This window comes from Arachis duranensis, chromosome 10, assembly GCF_000817695.3.
Source record: "Arachis duranensis cultivar V14167 chromosome 10, aradu.V14167.gnm2.J7QH, whole genome shotgun sequence".
In the NCBI taxonomy this organism is placed as follows: Eukaryota; Viridiplantae; Streptophyta; class Magnoliopsida; order Fabales; family Fabaceae; genus Arachis; species Arachis duranensis.
This window is the reverse complement of record NC_029781.3, coordinates 51093115-51100313: the sequence shown is the minus strand read 5'-3', so window position 1 is coordinate 51100313 and position 7199 is coordinate 51093115. Positions and strand designations below refer to the sequence as shown.

Here is a 7199-nt window from a genome sequence, read left to right as displayed (position 1 = left end):
CATTTTGAAGCCCTGGATGTTAGCTTTCCAACTCAACTAAAACCGCCTCATTTGGATCTTTGTAGCTCAAGTTATGGTCAATTGAGTGCGAAGAGTTCAGAGTTGACAGCTTTTACGGTTCCTTCATTTCTTCATGAGTTCTCCCACTTTGCTTGCTTTTCCTTCATTCCTTCAATCCAATCTTTACCTTCTAAACCTGAAATCACTTAACAAACATATCAAGACATCGAGTGAAATTAAGGTGAATCAAAATCACCAATTTAAGGGCCTAAAAAGCATGTTTTTACACTTAAGCACAAAATCAGGGAGAATTATAAAACCATGCTATTTCATTGAATAAATGTGGGAAAAGGTGATAAAATCCCATAAATTAATCACAAGATAAACCACAAAATTGGGGTTTATCACTCGACTTACTCCTCGACGTTAGGGGTAGATGAAGCGAGATTGACTCATCATAGTTACCATAGTCGCGGTTATGACGATGATAGGATTCCTTGGATCTCATCTTTATTGCATTTCTAGCATTTTCACTAAGTTTTGATCTCATCTTCCTTTTTATTGGATTAATTCCAATTTTGATAATTTCTTAGTTCTTTTATCTCTTAGTTCTTTTAATCTTTTGTTCTTTGATTCCAAAATCCCCTTTTTGTCACAACCGAAAACGTAACACATCGATTTGCATCCCAAGAGAGAACGACCCAAGGTTTCATTACTCTCGGTTATATATTTTAATTTGAAAATTATTTATTGATGGTTGATTGTTAGGTTGAGACTATACTTGCAACGCCAATCTTATTCTGAGAAAATTTTCTAACCCGGCTTTGGGCTATCTATCAGAAGCGTGTGACTATTCTGTAAAGATGGCGCTAAATGCCCAGTCACCGACGTTTAGCGCTGATAGCGTAAAACCAAGTGGGGACCATGCGTGCAAACAAATCAACAAGGCTTTGGAGATTTGATTTTGTAAATCAAATAACTAATTATAAAAGATTCATTAGGTTTTAATTTAAGTTTTAAATCAATTTCAATTAGGACTATAAATAGGATTGAGATTCGTCCTCGCTGGGATTTCTCTTCTCCTAATTTTTCATTTTGCAATTCACTATTTTTCTCTCCTAGGGTTTTCTCCACACTATGAGTAACTAAACCTCCATTGTTAATGTTAGAAGCTCTGTTTACTTTGATAAATTAATAATTATTTATTCTTCTACTCTTAATTAATGCATTAATTCATTTTTAAGAAATAGTTTTGTTCTTCATCCTACGAATTAGTGATTATTGGAAAATAACTCTAATCTAATTTGAATTTTCTTGAATATTGGACAAGTTATATCATTAGAATTGTAGCTTGAAACCACTTTCTCACAACTTCTTAATTATCTAGACTTGATGTGGTACGTGACATATAACTGCATCATTTTTGGGTTCTTAGGATTTGTATGGCTTCTAAATCAGAAATTGCACTTAACCCTCTAGTACAATTGGTTGATTAAGGAATTGACAGTTGGTTAGATTAGAGGAGACTGAATTACCTAGGAATAGGAATTCAAGCACCTATGGTTTGCTATAAACTAAATCATTGCATGATCAAGGTATTTGACATTGAATATTAATTCGGACATTTAAACATCTCCAAAGCCTTAAATCCATTCTCATACCGTTTTCTCAGCCATTCACTATTTGCTTTTCTTAATTTATTGTCTTTTATGCTACTTGATCTTTAGAACTCTTATTTCAACTTGTCTAACTAGAACAACTAATCAACAATTGGTTGCTTAGTCCATTAATCCTCGTAGGAACGATACTCACTCACCTGAGTTTATTATTTGGTATGACCCGGTGCACTTGCTGGTAAGTTGTGGTTTGAAAATTTTGCACCAAATTTTTGACACTGTTGCCGGGGTTTAATTGTGATCAACAACTACCAGTTGATTGATTTCCTAGATTAGACACTTTTTTCTGTTTTCTTTTCATAAAAAATTCCTTTCCATTCCCTCCTCTTTTCTTTCCTTTTAACCACATGGTGCATTTAATTCTGTTTGTTGTTTTATGCTAAGAAAAATAATGGAGAGGGATCATATGGCTTACTACTCACACTCAAGGAATGATTCATATTATTATGGATGGAAGAACTATCTGGATTTTGGTTAGAAAAGTCAAGACCAAAGAAACTTCAGTGTTCCATATTCCATCTATCAAGAACCATTATCTCCTTACTCATACCAAGAACAATCATCTCTCTATTCATATGAAGAACCATTCTTTCTTTATTCATATCAAAAACCATCATATCCGGAGCTAGCCTTAGAAATAGCCTTAGCAGAACTCTCCAAAAATACAATTAGTTTCACGTAGGAAACCAAGGCCTCCAACAGAAATTTGGCAGTTCAAATGGGTCAATTAGCCAGAGAAGTTGTCGAGAGACTTACCAACATCTTCTCCAGTGACACCATTCTCAACCTAAGGGAAGAATGCAAGGCCATAAGCTTGAAGAGTGAAAGAATGCTAAGCAAGAAAAATGAAGATCAAACTGAGGCTACAAACACTACAAGAAAACAACTCTATTACGACGCTTTTAAAGCATGGCAAAAAGCTAAAAAAAATGTGGCGATAACTTTTCGCCTCGCTTTTTGAGCTACCGGTACGTTTTTGAATGGGTCACATCTGCAAGCGTGGAGGTTTCTCTATCACCACTTTTTTGGTGACCTATCGCCACACTTTATTTTTGCCAAGCTTTTGCATATTGTCACGCTTTTAAAGCGTGACGATAGCGAGATATACAGCCACGCTTTTATTACCAAACTTATAAATATAATATGCAATTTTTATTACAAGACAAATCAAATAGTAATTAGTGACATATATAATTTTTGCTATAATTGTTTTATATATTAATACTCAAATACAAGCTAAAGAAGATACTGGAATGCCAAGAAAAAGAAGATACAAGAGGAAAAAGATAGGAAAATAGAAGGACTTTTTGAAATCTGAGCCTTTGAAAGCCTTTGAAATCTGTATACCTTCATTCGGCACCACGAGTTGGAGCCCTGTTTCACAATATCTGTCACTTTGATTTTAAGGTTTCTTCCATCCAAAGCTGTTAAGTTGAGAGTCTTTCCAGTAAGAGCATCTACAAGTAATATCTTCTCTGTGACTACCAAATAATGCTCCTCTCTTTTGAATAAGGCGTGCAGCTTCTCGTCCACCACCAAGATTAAATCGGCGGGCACCTTTCCGGCTTCTTGGTTTCCTTTCCCTATGAATGTTATTTTTGTGCTCTTCTTTCGACCAGGTTTAACATCTATCTTCAAGATTTCATCAACACACTTTGATCTGCTTCCATGAAATCAAAAGAGAGAGGGCTACCATGTGAAACCGAAGAATACCTTTGATTTTTCTAATTAATCAAATTCAAGAATAAACATAAACATAAACATGCAGTAAATTAATGAAAAAAAGTTGCATCCTAGAATTCCCAAGACAAGAACCAATTTATTCATCAATTATTGAAAACTAAATACAAAAGAATAATTCAACACTAATACAGGTGAACATTCTACAGAATAGATGATATTCTAGCTATGCTGTGTGATGTATAGAAAAGATAGAAAACATAAGAATTTTTACCGCAGCCACACAAGTTGGCTTCCCTCGATCTTCTACTCCTTCATGTGTCCCTTCAAGCCCAAGAATGCGAGTACAAGCACTTACAAAATGTCTGGCAAAATCATAAGTATGGAATCTGGGATGCAGGCAGATGCAAATATTAAAATCTGGTATATTTTAGTTAAAACTGAATAGAAACCAAACAAGCCACAATATGAGTGAGCTTATGAAACTAGACCAACCACTACTCTAACAATATGCAATCTACAAGTATCTTGCTACCTTATGGAACTAGCAAATCGGTATATGCTATAATATATAGAGATAGAAAGTGAGATTCAGAGATTGACATGTGTGCTAGGCTAAGTCATTCTCATTATCAAGTAATGTTAGCTGAAATAGATAAGTTGTCGAGTATTGGGCAGTTATAATAGAACTGTAATCATCAGTGTCAGAGAAAGATTAGGCAAGAATTAAATACTACGAACTAGTTTCTTATGTTTTGTGTCCCTTTGTGGGTTTCAAAATTCTATAGGCATCTAACTTTACATCAAGCATGAGTAATTTGTTATTATACAATAACCTATTTATGATGATAGAATCTTCATTTTGTTCACTATATCATACTGTGATTCATGAATAACTTAATTTGTATTGACAATTGAAGCAGGATATTAAATGGAAACGAATTTTATGCTTACTCTGTTTGCATATTTATTGTAGCTTTTCATGATCTGAACCCAATCATGCCACAAGTCTTTATGTTCTTGCTTCTGAATCTGCACAAACTCCTCGGTTTGATTTGGTTCTTGCCGACATTGGTTATGAGAAGTCCTTTTCACAGTCTTTGTCTACCTTCTCTAGCCACTTAAGACAAATAAGTGTAAGGAAAACGTGTTTTAATTTTTTAAAACTGAAATACCAAAGGCACATCCATGATTCAAATATCTACTTATTTATAAATTCACCTTTTATATTTCTAAATAAAGCTCTGTTTCAATCATAATAAATCTCCTTTTAGCAAAATGAGAGAAACATTTGAGTTTAGGCTTATCATTGTATTCATCAATCATATATAATTTACTTTAACATTTTTATAAGGAATTTTTGTTTTGCTTTTCTAATTTATCTTGCAAAATATTAGATTGTAGTCAACAAAATAATCTCTGATGCTACTAGACGAGGCATGTGTTTTATAAGTTGAATTAAAAGTTCAAAATGAAATATCATCTATGTGTTCGACAAATTTTATGAATGTTTGCAATTGTTAGGTTGGTGCAGGAACAAACCCCCTTGAAGGAGCAGCATTAGGCATGTCATTATTGGAATCTTTTACTCAAGATGGTTCTTTGCTGACCATAGCTACAACTCATCACGGTGAACTGAAAACTCTAAAATATAGGTATTCATTACAAATGATGCCAAACTTTAAAACTTTGAATTGGTATATTCTGGATGATATTATCACTTGTAAAAGTAAAGGAAAAAAGAAAAGAAAAAAGATTACAGGAGAACATAGCAATTCATAGCAACTCTCAATTACAACTTGATAATACACAATCTGCAATTCTCTCAATTAGACTTGATAATACACAGCAAAATAGGAAGCAACACATACAGGAACAGATTCACAGAAATAGATTCACAACAAACCAATTCTCTCAATTTTTTTTTCGGTAAAAATATTGGATCCTATCATATTCCTAAATTTAATGTGTCAATATTTAAACTTCTATTTTCACATCTACAACACAGTAACAGATTCACAGCCCTTATCACAGGAACAAAGAAATAGAAAGAAGAAATACTTACCTTGTAATGTTAAATAAGATCTGACTGTCAAAAGCATAAATGAAGGAGGTTTGAATGGATATTCTGCGGGCAACTAAATCCGCCCATGATAAATACCACCCTCAAATTCAGTATCACAAGGTCCCCTAATGGCAAATTGCCATCCAAATATATTTTCCTGAAAATAAACATAATAAAGTTGAATCTGCACTGCATTACTCACACACATTTAATCAAACACATGGTGGGCAGTAATGGTGGCAGTGACAGAGTCTAAATAAAGAAACGAAAGAAATCTCGAGGGTTGAGCGCCGGTGAGGGATAGGCAGCGATAGACAGCGTTGATTGAGGGAGGACACACCAACGGACTAGCACAGACGGAGCAGCGCCGACGGGGAAATGCCGATGGAAGGTTGCGAGAGAGGGTGCGAGGTTGCAAAACTGAGGAGGAGGCTTGAGTTGAGGGTGCGAGGGTTGCAACATAGAGGGTGTGATAGAGAGGGCGCGACAGAGGGCTCAGAGGGAGGTTGGGTGCAAGGGTTCTCAGTAGTGATGAAGATTCTCAATGGTGATGAAGACGAAGGGCTCGGAGAGAGGGCTGGGTGTGAGGGTTCTTATAGTAGTGATAAAGATGAAGGGCTGGGAGAGAGTGCAGTGGGGTGGCGAGGGTCGTCATCGGTAGTGAAGGGTCCGTAGCTGGATAGAGAGGGCTGGATAGGGGCAAATGGATTCTCCGGTGAAAAAAATACTTGAGAGAATAAAATCTGATTTTTCATCTTTAATTTACTAAGTGGAATCAAAATTAAATAAAAGAAATAAAATAATAAAAGGTTAGATTTTATATTGGACAGCATCTAATTTTTTTTCACTAGAGAGAATCTACTCTCTGAATAGGGTGTGTTTGACGGCTGGGTGATGATGAAGTGTTATCACTTAGAAAGTTTAAAGTTAAAGTTTTTAATTTGGAAAAAAATTGCTTTAGAAAAAAATTTGATAGAAACTCTATAGTTATGCTTTTTTGAGATAACCAATTAATTAGAGGATATCGCCACACTTTAAAAATGTGATCGTATTAAGACAAACTAGCCACACTTTAAAAGTGTGTCTATTTTCCTCTAAAAGTGTGACAAAAAAAGTGTTGCTAAATCAGTAATCAATCGCCCTCCTCGTAAAAGCATGCCTGTTTCCCTCAGAGGCTACAAAAGGTGACAAAGAAACATGCAACGTCCTTCCAAAGAGATACAATGCAAGATCTTACGAAAGAATGTGAGGGAGTTAAATAAAGGGGTTCATACTCCAGTGAATTAGAGAACTCTCCACCCTTACACATGGAAGAAGAGGAAGATGCGCAAACAAAGGAGGAAGCCATACACACACCATGCTTGAACATTCCAATAATTAAGGAGGAAGCCATACAAGTCCCTTCAAATCTATGCATGCAAGCTTTCGGAAAGAAAAATTTGAATGCACCACCTACATTTGAATTTAAGTCTTCTCCCCCAACACTTGAACATGTTTTTCTTGGTCCTAGTGAATCAAAGAGTTGTATTGGGGTGCTTTTTGGTGGGTATCCTTTTTCTCCTCATGTCCACTAAAGTCATTTCTCTTAACCAACTGGAAGAAGAGGAAGAAAATTCAAGAACAAATTGTCAAACTAGTGACATTAAAGAAGCACTTATTGGAAGGCAACCCAACGTTAAGTAATTTCTTTTCATTTTTCTTTTTGATTTACTTCATGTTGCATATGTATTTTATGGATTAAGTTTGGTGTTGCTATAACACATGATGCTTGCATTTTA

General features: G+C 35.2%; 1 long non-coding RNA gene across 1 annotated transcript; it reads right to left on the bottom strand.

The window, feature by feature from the left end:
- Positions 1 to 2863: 2863 nt before the first annotated feature.
- LOC107470053 (uncharacterized) lies at positions 2864 to 6128 on the bottom strand. The gene is made up of 4 exons (XR_001588300.3): positions 5422 to 6128; positions 4311 to 4476; positions 3631 to 3745; positions 2864 to 3336 (listed from the first exon to the last, which is right to left on the bottom strand). It is a non-coding gene; the product is annotated as an uncharacterized LOC107470053 (long non-coding RNA).
- Between the last annotated feature and the right edge of the window lie 1071 nt (positions 6129 to 7199).